At 51.1% G+C, this 13289-nt stretch overlaps 1 protein-coding gene across 1 annotated transcript in view; it reads left to right on the top strand.

Moving 5' to 3' along the window:
* The first annotated feature begins 8061 nt into the window (after positions 1-8061).
* The window catches only part of Aff1 (ALF transcription elongation factor 1), a 160904-nt gene continuing 155676 nt past the window's right edge, over positions 8062-13289 (top strand). The window contains exon 1 of the mRNA XM_021657481.2: positions 8062-8202. The gene's annotated coding sequence lies outside the window, so the exon portion shown is untranslated. The remainder of the gene's footprint in view (positions 8203-13289) is intronic.

A 13289-nucleotide genomic window follows, 5' to 3' on the forward strand; every position in this document is an offset into this window, starting at 1 on the left:
TTAGGAGTCCTCTCAGCCTGAAATGTGACTCTGCTGTTTGTGAGCACGGCCTCTTCCCTCTCTGGCTTAGAGCGCAGGCCCCTGAGCGCACAGCCTTGTTCCCCTCCACCTTCTTTTGCTGACCTGCCTTCGCTCCTCGGTAACTCCACCTCTTCTTGCCGTGTTGTATCCATTAGCATTTGCTGCGTTACCATCTGTGTAGTTGTTGGTTTTCAGGCAGGGCAGGGATCTGCACCTTCTTCCACAAACAGCATTCTCTTAGCGGAGTGCTCTTCCTCCCACGTCCAGTGCGCGCCGCCACGCTCAGCCCCACGGTGTGCGCGCTGTCAGCGCTCTGACGTTACTGGCGAAGTGCTTGTGTGAGAGCCTAGGTGGCAGATGAAGCTTGCATCTTTATAAACTGGCTGCTTACAGGAAGCTCAGTGAGCTCAGCTCAGCGTTTAGAGTCCTGGATCTGATCCCCAGCACCCCAGAAAACCAGACACAGCGAGCGCCAGAGGCCCATTGTGTAAACACACAGGCGGTGGGTACAGGAAGATCCGCAGGAATTCGAGGCCATTCTTCTCAGCTACAGAGGGGCTTCACACCCACCCTGAGCTGCCCGAGAGCCTGTTTATAGAAACAAAACAACACACACACAAACATGCTCTGGTGGGCACACCATAATCCCAGCATTCAAGAGGCAGAGACAGGTGTGATCTCTGGGGTTTAGGCCTGCCTGATCTTCATAGTGAGCTTCATGCATGTAAAGGTTATCCGTTGACATTGTGTTAAACCGGTAGCGGTGGGGCACGCCTGTAATCTCAGCACTCAGGGAGGCAGAGGCAGGCAGGTCTTGGTGAGTTCAGGTGGACAGCCTGGTCCACAAAGTGAGTTCAGGACAGCTAGGGCTACACAGAGAAACCCTATCTCGAAAAGCCAAAAATAAGTAAATAAGTAAATAAATAAATAAAGTAAATAAACTGTCTCAAATAAAATAAACTTGCCTGTGCCTCTTGAATGGTGGGATCAAAGGTGTCGGCAATTATAAAAAAAAAAAAAAAGGTTTTTTGGAGACAGAGTGTTTTTTGTGTGTCCCTGGCTATGGTGGAACTCACTCTGTAGACTAGGCAGCCCTTGAACTCAGGAATCTGTCTGCCTCTGCCTCCTGAATGCTGGCATTAAAGGTGCAAGCCACCCTGCTCTGTTTAAAAATTTTGTTTTAAAGAAAAAATTTTTGAAGATCCCTATTCCAGAGTAGGAGTGAACCGTACTTGTTTTTCTAGCTCAAGGCCTTACCATGTGCCTTTCCCAGGATTGTCAAATGAACAAGTATTAAATGAACAGGTAAATAAATAAATATGCTTTGAAGGACAGATACTATAACACGCACGCACACACACACACACACACACACACACACCGTGCCATGCTGGAGACCAACCTCAGAGCTACCAAAAATCACCAGACAAAGGTTTCCACTACCAAACACAGCCCACAGCCTGACTGATTCTATTTCAAAAGGAAGAACTGAGAAATATTATGGAAATGAGAATGGGGAAGTTTTCCCAGCAGAACAGACTGTGTCACAGAAAGGAAACTGACGCTACCCAAGTGGGCCAGACAGACATCCTTGCTGTACATCAGAGCGAAGAGTGCACAGACAGTGGAGAACCGGATATGAGCATTAATGTGTCTTCCTTTAAGGCAGGCACTGAAAATGTGCCCGAATATAAAGTCATCTTGACCAGTTCCTCAACTTCAGAGTTGGGGAAAAAGTTTTTTTTTTTTTTCATAAAAATATGCTATTATCTTAATTTGTAATTGTTTTTATTGTTACCATAAATAAATATATTTTTTTAAGGCAAAGACAAACAAGGAACTTTTTGGCAGGGGAGGGAGGTTTCGAGACAGGGTTTCTTTGTGTAGCCCTGGCTTCAAACTCACAGAGATCCGCCTGCCTCTGCCTCCCGAGTGCTGGGATCAAAGGCATGTGCCTCATGCCAGGCTCAAAAAGAACAATTTTAAAAATAGAGGTGGAATGGGCAGGGTTTGGTGTTTCAGACTTGTGGTCCCAGCACTCTGGAGACAGAGGCAGATAGATGGCTGTGAGTTCAAGGCCAGCCAAGGCTACACAGAGAAACCCTGTCTTGAAAAACAAAACAAAGCAAAACAAAATAGACTTAACTCTCCCAACCCCCAACTTCAAAAACAAACAAACAAGAACAGGTGGCCCACACCTCTGATCCCAGCCCACAGAAGGCAGAGGCAGGAGGGTCTCTGTGAAGTCCACGTAGCAGGTCAGGTCGCAGGACTACACAGAGAGACCAAACAACCATACAAACAACCAAAATCAAGCCAGACCAACCAACCATACAAAAAAAGTCTCCTTCACTTAATGCCAGTCTGGTTTTATTAAGATGAAAACTTGAACCACACAGTTTAAAAGGAAAAAAAGTCTGGAAGTCTGGAGTGACTTGCTTAATGTACTGAGGAAGACAGAGTAGAGTGGGGGGCTAGGGGACGGGGGTAGGGAGCCGAGCCGAGTGCAGCAAGAGCAGAGCCCACACTCAGTGTAGAACTTACGCTTCTCAAAGGTCTGTCGCACATGTCTGACTCACACAGGTCGCTAGGAGCCAGGTTTCCTGCAGTGCATTCAAGAAGAAATCAGGATGGTTCTTTCCATGATAAGCAGGTGTGCCGTGGTCCTGTTTGCCTTCCGGGAAGTCAGCATTCCTCTGTCTGCCCTTAACCTGTAACTGGCTTTCTATACCTTTCATTCCTGGCCTTGGGGATTATGACTGCCACTTCACTGGCTCCACTTGGCTTCCACATACATAGCAGTCGGAGCAATCTTCCCGAGACGCAGTGTAGTCAAAACAGACCCTGGGGCTGGGGAGATGTCCTCCTGGTGGTCAGCGTACACGAGCTATCCTTCGGATTTTAACTAGTGACGGTTAAGGATGGTACCCAGAACCTTGCCCATGCAAAGCAGGACTCTACCACTGAGTGGTATCCATCCTTCATTCCTCTCTTACCTCTTACCACTTCCTCTGATAATCTTTGCTTTGAAGTCTTGTCCTTCCTCATAGTTTAGGGCTTTTTATTATCGTTACACAAGAAGTTAAAGCGGGGATGAGGGAGCTGCTTCTTCCTGCAGTTCCCTCCACAAGGCTCACACCAATCCCTCCCTCCCTCCTCAAGGCTAGTATCTTCCCCATCTTATCCACAACCTTCCCCGCCTGCTCCCCAAGTCTGGGTTGGCTTCATGCCTTCTCCTTTGGGTCCTCTGCAAAAGGGGCCACTACTCTTGACCACTGAGCGGCCTCTCCAGCCCCTTTTGTGGTCATTTGGAGACAACGTCTGGACTGAATTCTGTATGGTAACTGGAGTTCTCCCCCCCCCCATCCCTCCAGTCTCCCCAGAGGAAAGCTAGGATAGCAGGCATTGCACGAGCACGGGCACTCGGTCTGCAGGCTCAGCCTCTCAAGGTTAGTTTTCTCGTTACAAGCCAGTGCTCACCCTTCTGCAAGTTCATGCCCTCTCCGTTACGCATACAGAGATCTGGTACAAAATAGTCTGTGGTGCTGGCTGAGGGCACTTGGGTACTGCTCACCACAGGGCTTACAAGACCTCACCTGACTCTACGAAAGACGGTGCACACTGTGACCCCAGGGACCAGTCACACACCGCCCCTGTCTCAGAGTCACTCTTCATCCCCTTGGACTCTTCAGGATACAGCCTTATGAGCGTCTGTGAATCCCAGGGGTGTTGTTTGTTTTCAAGTAAAACCATAGGAGAAAATTATCAGAAAACACCTCAGGAGATTGATATGAGGAATGGGCTGAAAGAAACCACCATTGTATCAAGAAAGATTCCCCCCCTACCCCAATTAGTTGTGGTGGTTTTGCTTGTTTGATTCTTAAATCACAGATGCCAGAGACTTGCTTCTGATCATCTGTGTGTGATCCTGCTGTCCTCATTAAGAAGGTCAGGCCTGGCTGGGTGTACAGGCCTCAAATCTCAGCTCCTAGGGAAGCCTGAGCACCCAGACCTTCCAAAGCCAGCCTGGGCATTCCAGGGAAACCCTGTCTCAAAGCAAGAAAGTGCTGGAATTCCCACTGAGTGTGCTAAACCTGTAACTGAAGGATCTCTGAGACAAAGGAGATGGGTGGAGTAGCCCACGCCTGTAACCCCAGCTCCTGGGAGGCAGAGTGAGCAGATCTCTGCAAGCAGGAAGCCAGCCTGGGTTACTTAGTGAGTCCCAGGGTAGCAAGGGCTACACAGTAGCAAAAGCAAGACCACGAAGGAGGACACGTTAGATGTTAACTACCTGCAGCTTTATTGCTCAGGTTGGTTTTAGTTTGGCTTTTAGTACTCACAGCCCCCACCCCCATGCCTCTTCGTAGCCCCAGCGGTCCTGGAACTCAATCTGTACAGCAACTCAGAGAGTAAAGACGTGTTACACCAAGCCTGGCTTTTTTTGTTGTTCTTTTTGTTTTGTTTGGCTTGCTTGGTTTTTGTTTGTCTTGTTTTGTTTTCCCAGACAGGATACAGGATGGACTTCAGCATGTACCTTAGGGTAGCCTTGAATTCCTAACCCTTCTTTTACACTTGTTTATTATTTCCTGGAAGGAGAGACTGTGCAGGCGCCTGGTGTCCCTGTGGGAGTCAGCACAATCTGCAGATGTCTTGGTTTGCTTTTTCCAGCATTTGGGTCCCAGGGATTGAGCTCACATCATCACACGTGGTGGTAATGACCCATCTTCCAGCCCTCAACCCCTCAGTGCTTCCTCAGACTGTCAAGTGCTAGGATTACAAGCATCCAACACTGTTTGCCCAATAAAGGTCTCTAGATGATGACATAAAGTGAAAAGGAAACTGAATTAAGAATGTAGCTCAGGGGTAGAACACTTGCCTAACATACACTCTCCCTAGATTGAGTCCCAGAATGTTTTTTTTTTTTTTTAAGACAGGGTTTCTCTGTGTAGCCCTTGCTATCCTGGACTCACTTTGTAGACCAGGCTGGCCTTGAACCCACAGAGATCTGCCTGCCGCTGCCTCCCTGAGTGCTGGGATTACAGGCGTGTACCACCATGTCCGGCTGATCCCCAGTATCTCAAAAAAAAAATTTTTTTTTCTTAAAGTTGGGCGTGGTGGCACATGCCTTTAATCCTGGCACTCAGAGGCAGAAGAGGCAGGCGGATCTCTGTGAGTTCGATGCTAGCCTGATCCACAAAACGAGTCCTGGACAGCCAGGGCTACACAGAGAACCCTGTCTTGACAAAAAACAAACAAACAAACAAACAAACAAACCCAACTTATTTATATACTTATTTAGTTTATTTTTGTGACAGGGTTTCTCTGTGTAGCCTTGGCTGTCCTGGAGCTCACTCTGTAAATCAGGCTAGCCTTGAACTCACAGAGATCTGACTGTCTCTGCCTCCGAGTGCTGGGATCACAGGCATACACCACCACAGCTCAGCTGAATCTTAATTTTTAACGTGGGTCCTTAGGCTCCAAACTCAAACTCACGTAGTTAGGCTCGGTTGGGCCTGGTGCTTTTTTTTTTTTTTTCTTTTTTTTTTTTTTTAACCGTGCCAGGAAATGGTGGCATACACCTCTAAATCCTGGCACTGCCCCTGCCTCCTGAGTGCAGAAAGGCAGTGGATCTATCTGTGTGAGTTCAAGGCCAGCCTGATCTACATAGTTAGTTCTAGAACATAATTCTAGCACTACCTGGAGAGACCCTGTCTTACTGATTTTGTTCTGTTTTGAAGCAGGGCCCGACTACGCAGCTCTGGCTACATCATTTGCATACTATGTAAACCAGAGTGGTCTTGAACTCACAGAGATTCACCTGGCACTGCCTCTCAGTGCTGAGATTAACGCATGCGCCCGCATACCTGGCTATTTATTTGCAGACTCATCCTCACTCTGTGGCCTTGTTAGGCCTAGCTATCCTGCCACCACCATGTTCCTGGAGCTGGAGTTACTGGTGGTTGTGGGCTGCCCAGTGTAGGTGCTGGGACACTGGTCCTTTGGTTATCTGCAAGAGCAACAGACACTTGAAACTTCCAAGGTGTCTCTCCAGTCCTGACTTAAGCACTTCTAAGTCCCTGTTATCGGTCAGGAAAGAAATCAGTAGTGGCGTGTGCTGAAAGTGCTCACTAACTCAATGTGCCTGCTACCCTACCCCCCTGGTGTCTGTTGTGAGCTGGCACCATCCATTGCGTGCCCCAACCTGGCACACTGCCTTCAGAAGATCACAGAGGTGGAATGAGCTGCTCTCTGAAACAGCAAACTCCCGAAGCCAACATCACGTTCCTCCTGTCTTTCACAATGAGATACATGTTAGGAAGACCATAAATATTATTATACATATTTATATAACAGAACAGATTTTAAAAAAATCACTTATTACTGAGAACAGGAGGCAGTTTGTATCAGAAAATTATAAGAGACATCCAAACCCCGGAGGTAATTCCTGTCCTGCCCTGCTCAGACCACTCTGGCATTCTCGTCTAGAGACACCCATTACCCGGGTGTCTCTAGACGAGACAGAGCGGCCCCCAGGTTCGGTCTCAGGCATTACAACAAGCAGGGTACTCAGCGGGCATGCAGAACGTTTAGCTGCAAGCCTCGGCCTCTGCTGTCAGCGCGGTGCTGCACACCTGTAATTCTAGCTCCCTGGAAGGGGACGCAGCAGCGGCAGCAGCATCCTGCTCAGGCCCATCCGTGGCTACTTAGTGAGTCAGAGCCAGCCCGAGCTACAGGAGAACGTGTTTCAAATAAGTAAGCCCACACTTGGGAACTACAACAAAAACCCAGTCCCTTTTCACCAGGGACATCAAAATTACTTTCAGGGTAAAGTCAACGAATTCAGTCTCAGCGTGGGGCACCGTGGAGAGGGGAGCGCTTTGCCGCTGACCTGTAGCCCCTGTACTTTCGGAAAACAATCCATGGAAAATGAAGCATAGCAGTCAATAAAGTGTTTAATTTGGAAATGCAAATATTTATCGACCCGATTTTCAATTTTGTGGACAGTGAAGGTCTCATGAGGGGCAAAGCGGAACTTAATGGGGAGAAAAACGGAGAGCTTTGTTTTCATACATTATATTCATTTACATGGACACTGGATATTTTATCTAAGTACGGTGACTTTCGTAAGTTAAGCAACTGGGCGTCGTGGTGCGTACTGAATTTCAGGACAGCCAGAGCTACCTAGTGAGACTGTTTAAAAAAAAAAAAAAAAAGAAAAGAAAAGAAAAGACAGGAGCGGAAGCGGGCGTAGCCCAGGCCGTTTCTTACAGTCCTCTGGCTCCTTTAGGGAAGAAAGTGGGGTTCCGAATCAGGGGCCGCTGGTTGGCGTGCTCAGAGCTGGCTCTAAGGCACTCTCCTCTTCCTGTGGGTCCGCGCTACAAGGTCGCCTGCATCCATTAAGAGTTTCCTGCGGTGGAGCAAGCGGAGCCCAGAAAGCCGGAGGCGCAATTCCGGAGCCCAGCTCCGCCAGGTCACTTTCCCGGCCCGGGCACGGAGCAGCGTAATTTCCCAGAGTTTCGCTTTCATTCTTTGGGGAGTGGGAACAGCGTGTTAAGAAGGTTGCTGCGAAGATGAACCGGGCCTGTGTGTGAAGAGCTTTTTTTTTTTTTTTTTTTCCAGCTGTAAATCGCTCCCCCAGATGTTAGTTATTATCGCCATTAAAGGACATGGAATCCGTTTCCACCGTACGGGAGCTTGCAAGAAAGCCTCCTTGACACTTTCCGCCGCAACTTGACCCGGAGCTTAATCGGGTTGTCAAGCCAGAGGGTTCTGGCGCCCCGCAGCGGCCCGGGGCAGGGTCACCCCCGCGGTCGGCGCGGTCAGCGCGCGTCCCCTCCGGGAGCCGTAGCTCCCCCACGATCCTCCCTCGGCCGAGGGTCGCGGCGTTCCCCGCCTTCGGGGTGACTCGGGCCGGAGGGGGTGGGGCGAGCCGAGGGGCGTGGCCCGGCGCGGAGGGCGTGGCCTGGGCCTCCGGGCGTTCCGGGCTGCCGGTGGGTGCCTGGAGCTGGCGAAGCCGGAGCTGGCAGAGCCCCGCGCGCTCGGCTGGTGGCTTGCACGCCCCGCGGTGCGGGCTGCACCCTCGGGTCCCCCCACGGCTCTGGAGCCGGACCCGCGTTCCCCGCATCTCAACAGGTCAAGGGAGGTGACGAGGACGCCCCGGAGGACCAAAGGAGCTGGAAGGTAAGCGGGGCGCTGCGTGCCCGGGGCTGGTCCCCCGCCCCGCGGTCGCGAACTTCTCGGCAGCCGGGCAGCCCCGCGCACCCACTCCGGGGCCGGCTCGGCCGCCTTCCGGGGGGGCAGCGTTTGGGCAGAGCGGGACGCGGGGGGCCGGCGCGCGCCGCCCCTGTCTGCGGCTCCCCTGCAGGTAGCTTCCCGAAAGCCCGGGGTCGGGGTCCGAGGAGCTCGCCCGCCCTCCTCCTCGCTCCCCGGAGCCTCGCGTCCTGCGGGGAACGTCCCGTTGCCGGAGCCCGGTCCCCGAGTTGCGTAACGGAGGAGTCCCAGAAGTTTCTTGTGGAGTGCCAGCCAGGTTCTCGCCACGGGGCGGTGGTCGGCGTCCTGCGGGCCGGGGTGGGGGCGGGGGGAGAAGTTGGAGGCGTTTCTGAGAACCGCTGTGCGGGACGGAGCGGGGCGGCATCTCAGGGACGAGGGTTGGTCATTTTCTCTGGACGCTTCCCCGCCCCCCCCAACCCCGCACCCCTCTCTACTGTGTTCTCCCGTGGCGGGTCCTCCGGGACCGCGCCTGGCTCGGCCTGGGTCTCGAAGTTGGTGTGTGGGGGGGACGTATCGAGAGGGAGCCCTGCTCCTAAGGCTTCCTGTGGGCTCCCCTGCCTTCCACGCGCGGAGCCCCGAGGGGCCTGGCAGCGTCCTGCGGTTTTGAGTTTCTCCGCCAGCACTGTTATGCAAATCGCCCCGAGACCCTTGGCTTTGGAGGCTGGGGGCTGGGTTCCGAACCTTCCGAGAACCGGAGCTGGCCGCCCGCCCCGGCTGCCGGCGGTTCTGTTTGCCTGGCTTTGTACTCTTTTTGAAGGGTTAGGGTGGGCTAATTTGAATCCTGTTGGCGCGCCGCGGGGGGTAGGACCGGCCGCGGGGGAACTTGGCACATTGAAAACCTTCAGTGCGGAACCAGGAACCGAGAGGCCGACGCAGTGCTGCCTGGGACAGTTGCAAAGTGAGAATTCCGAGCTCTGCAATGGAGGCACGGGAGGCTGTCCTGGCAGTCCGAGGGGTGTGGGGCTGCGCGCAGGGTTCCGGGCAAGGTCGTGCAGAGTGCTCGCAAGGTGGCCTGGGTGGGTACCTCTCCCAGACCTAGGCGCTGCCAGGCTCGTGGGCTTCGCTGGGGGCTTCGCGGAGGATTCAAGTTCCTTCCTGCGGCTTACAGACGCCGGCTACGGCCCTGCTAGAGTGCCTGCTTTCTCTGTCTGATGTATTTCCCTAGCTTGCCTTTCATCTTTGGTGGAAAGGATTCCTTGAGTGGGCTTTCTAGAAATAGATTCACGCGAGATTAGAAATTCTTGGTGGCTCGCCTGCTTCATTTAAAGGTGGTTTCTTGCCTGTGTGGGGGAAGATAAACCCCCATAAAAGGAAAGGGGAGAACGGAGAGCTAACAGTCCCTAGAGGGAGAGGAGGGAAGGTGAGTCCTAATTAACTAGGGAAAGTCATTTGAACGCGGTGTGTTCAGGAGAGCCTGGGAAAGGCTTCTAGATGAAGAGGGGTCAGAGTGAGGCTGAGGGCAAGACCGGCTCTTAGACAGGAGTGATTAGCTTTAGATTTGAGAGATCACGAGTTTGCTCGCGTTGCGGATGTGGGACCCACAGGTTTGATCCTGGGAGTATCTTTGCCATTTATCTGCAGAAGAGAGCCGGGCGATGAGACAGTGGCTTTAGCATGTCTTCAGTGTGGAAAGTGCGTTTTTATGGGCCCTTTGGCTTCAGTCATTTTCATAACTCTTCGACCTTGCAAAAAAACAATTGTGATGAATCATGTTGTCTTTTGGTTAGGATACAAAGATCGATCACCCAAAGGATAGACAATATAGCAAAATAAAGACCTCACAGTGTGTAGAGCAAGCCAACCCTCCCCCCCCCCCCGCCCCCAGTCCGTTATGGGGTAATCAGACAGTATCTGAGCCTGCTGCTGTTTCTTCTGTTTCCTACTTGGTTTAACTGATTTTTGTAAAGAGCTGCTGGTTGAGCTAACAGGTGGTAGAGGCAACGTTCCTCCCCTATTTTTCACCCTCTGCCTCCTTTTCACCCTTCTGGTTTTTGTTTGTTTTGCTTTTGATTTTTTTCAGCCTCTCGCTACAGTCCTTATGATCCTTCTGCCTCAACCATTGTACCCATCACTGCCAGCACTACGCCTGTAATCTCAGCGCTCAGGGGGAGGCAGAGGCAGGCGGATCTCTGTGGGTTTGAGGCCAACCTGGTCTACAAATTGAGTCCAGAACAGCCAAGGCTACACAGAGAAACCCTGACTTAAAAACAAAAACCAAGACATTTCCCTTCAGATATATCCATATTTGGGGCTGGAGAGATGGCTTGGTGGGAGACAGCTCAGTGGTGAAGAGTCTCGGCTGCTCTTCCAGAGGACCTGGGTTCAGTTCCCGGCACCCGCATGGCAGCCTACCTCTGTCTGTAACTCCAGTTCCAGGGCATCCCACACATGCACACAAAGCTTACCCTTAAAAAGGGTAAAAGCCAGCGTGAGGTGGCGGATGCCTTTAGTCCCGGCACTGTGGAGGCAGAGGCGATGGATCTCTGTGGGTTCTGAGGCCAGCCTGGTCTACAAAGTGGGCTTCAGGGCTACACAGTGAATTTCAGGGCTACACAATGAAACCCTGTCTCAAAGGGGACGGGGGATGTTTAAAATCATATTTATCAGTTGTATTTTTGTTAGACAACAATTTTTGTATTGTGTTTTCTTCAGACAGGGTTTCTCTCTGTAGCCCTGGCCATCCTGGAAGTTGCTCTGTAGACAAGGCTGGCCCCCAACTCACAGAGAGCTGCCTGCTCCTGCCTCCTAGGTGCTGGGGTTAAAGGCGTGTGCCACCACCACTGGCATATACACATCTACCCATACACTTTTTCAGTTAATTGCTACAAGATTGCTCTCTCTCTGCTTGTGTTTTGTTGTTTTGTAGTCCGGGCTGACATAGCATTTTGAACACAGCCCAGAATGGTCTCAAACTTGTAACACTCGGCTTCCCCAGTCGCTGGGATTATGGACAACAAGCCATGATGTCTGCCTCTCGTGTTGCCTGCAGGCGGGTCTCTTAAAGAGTTTTATCTGGATTTTATGTCTGCAAGTATGCTAGTGCATTTAGTCACATGCATGTGGTGCTCCCAGAATCCAGAGGGTAGTGTCAGACCCCCTGAAGCTCCGTGTGGGTCGGGGAACCTGGGTCCGTAAGAGCAGCGCGTGCCCTTCACCACTGAGCCATTGAGCCAAGTTGAGGCGGGTTCTTCCTGTGGGGCTGAACCTAATCTGGGGCCCCAGTACCTTCCACCTCACTGTCTGAAGCGTAGGGATTACTGTCTGCACCGCCACAGAGCCAGCTTAAAAAATCAAGTTTTTGATAAAAAACTTGTTTTTATTATTTTTTGAAAAACAAGAGGGAAGAGTTCCATGCTCAGCTCTTTCATCATATTTGCATAATCTCTTGTGGAGTTAGTTGAATGCTAAAACCCAAGTCCTGAAATAGCCTATATTTTCACTTTTTGAAAACCAAAGTTGGAGCTAGAGAGATGGCTCAGTGGTTGAGGACACTTGCTGCTCTTCCGGAGGACCTAGGTTTGGTTCCCAGTAGCCAGATAACTCTAGCTCTAGGGATCGGGCACCCCTTTAGGCCTCCATAAATTTTTTGTTGTTGCTACATTGGGTTTCTCCTAGACTAGATCTGAGTTCCCCTGCTTCCCTGAGTGCTGGGATTTAAGGTGTGTACAACCACGCCCAGCTGTTTTATGATTTGAGATAGGGTTCCTTTGTGTAAAGCGCCTGACTGTCCTAGAACTCAAGGCCAGTCTAGCCTTGAATTTACAGATCTGCCTGCCTTTGTTTCCCACCCAAGTGCTGGGATTAAAGGTGGGCAGCATCATGCCAGGCTCAAAATAAATGTTTAAAAAACAGAGTTAAATGCCTAGTGTGGAAGTAGTTCGTGGCCTTAATCCCAGCACTGTGGGGGCCAAAGCAGACAGATTGCTGATTTGGGGGGGCAGCCTGGTCTACAGAGCCAGTTCTCGGACAGCCAGGGCTGCACAAAGAAACGCTGTCTCAAAACCTCTCTCCTCCAAAAAATTAATTTACATTTGTGTGGGACAGTATACGCCGAGACATCACTCTTAAGGTGCAGAAGTGTATGCACTGCTGCTTTGGGTTGTTTTGCTTTTTGAGACAAGGTCTTATGTGTGTGTGTGTATATGTATGCATGAACACACGTGCTGCCATGTGGTTGCTGGAAATTGAACTCAGAACCTCTACAGGAACAGCCAGTACTCTTAACCACTTGGCCATGTCTCCAGCTCTTGAGAGCAGGGTCTTACTGTGTAGTCCTGGCTGGCCTGGAACTCTCAGAGGATCGTAACTATGAGATAGGTGGTTCTCCGTAGGTACAGGTCTTCTGCTTGTGATTCGCTCTGTGTGCATGAACGTGTGTAGGGTGTATGCATGTGTGTGTGGCTGTGTTCATGGACCACACAGAGGAGGATGTCAGATGCCCTGCTCTACCACGTCCTGCCTTACTTCCTTGAGGGAATGTCCAACCCTCTTCTTCGTTTTTCAAGATAGGGTTTTCTGCAGCTGGCCACAAACCCTGTCCATAGTCAAGGATGTCCTTGAATTTCTCATTGTCCGCCTTTACCTCAAGTTCAGGGATTACAGACCAAGGCCACCGTGACTGGGATTTGTGTGTTCCAGGAAACTGAACGATGGTGCATGCTAGGCAAGAACTCTTTCTACCAACTAACCGAGCTGTGCCCACAGCCCCTTAGCCCCCGTGTTTACAGTGCAGTATCAGGGTTGACAGTGCGTGGCCACCGGGCCTGTGAACAGAGGTTCCTCCTCTTGGCCTCAGGACAGCTCTTTTTCAGTAGTATTTTCCAGGGGCAGAAAGTCAGCTGATGTTCTGAAATTAACTGGCCCGTTTTAAACATGACTAAGTGTTTCTTGATAGAGTGACTCTTTCCTGCTGAAAGAGTTTTATGACAAGTGGAGCCTGAAAGGAAATAAACAGCGTTACGAAATCTCTTGTTCATTCTTGAGACGTCTCGAGTACT

The sequence above is a fragment of the Meriones unguiculatus genome, chromosome 3 (genome assembly GCF_030254825.1).
Source record: "Meriones unguiculatus strain TT.TT164.6M chromosome 3, Bangor_MerUng_6.1, whole genome shotgun sequence".
Classification (NCBI taxonomy): Eukaryota; Metazoa; Chordata; class Mammalia; order Rodentia; family Muridae; genus Meriones; species Meriones unguiculatus.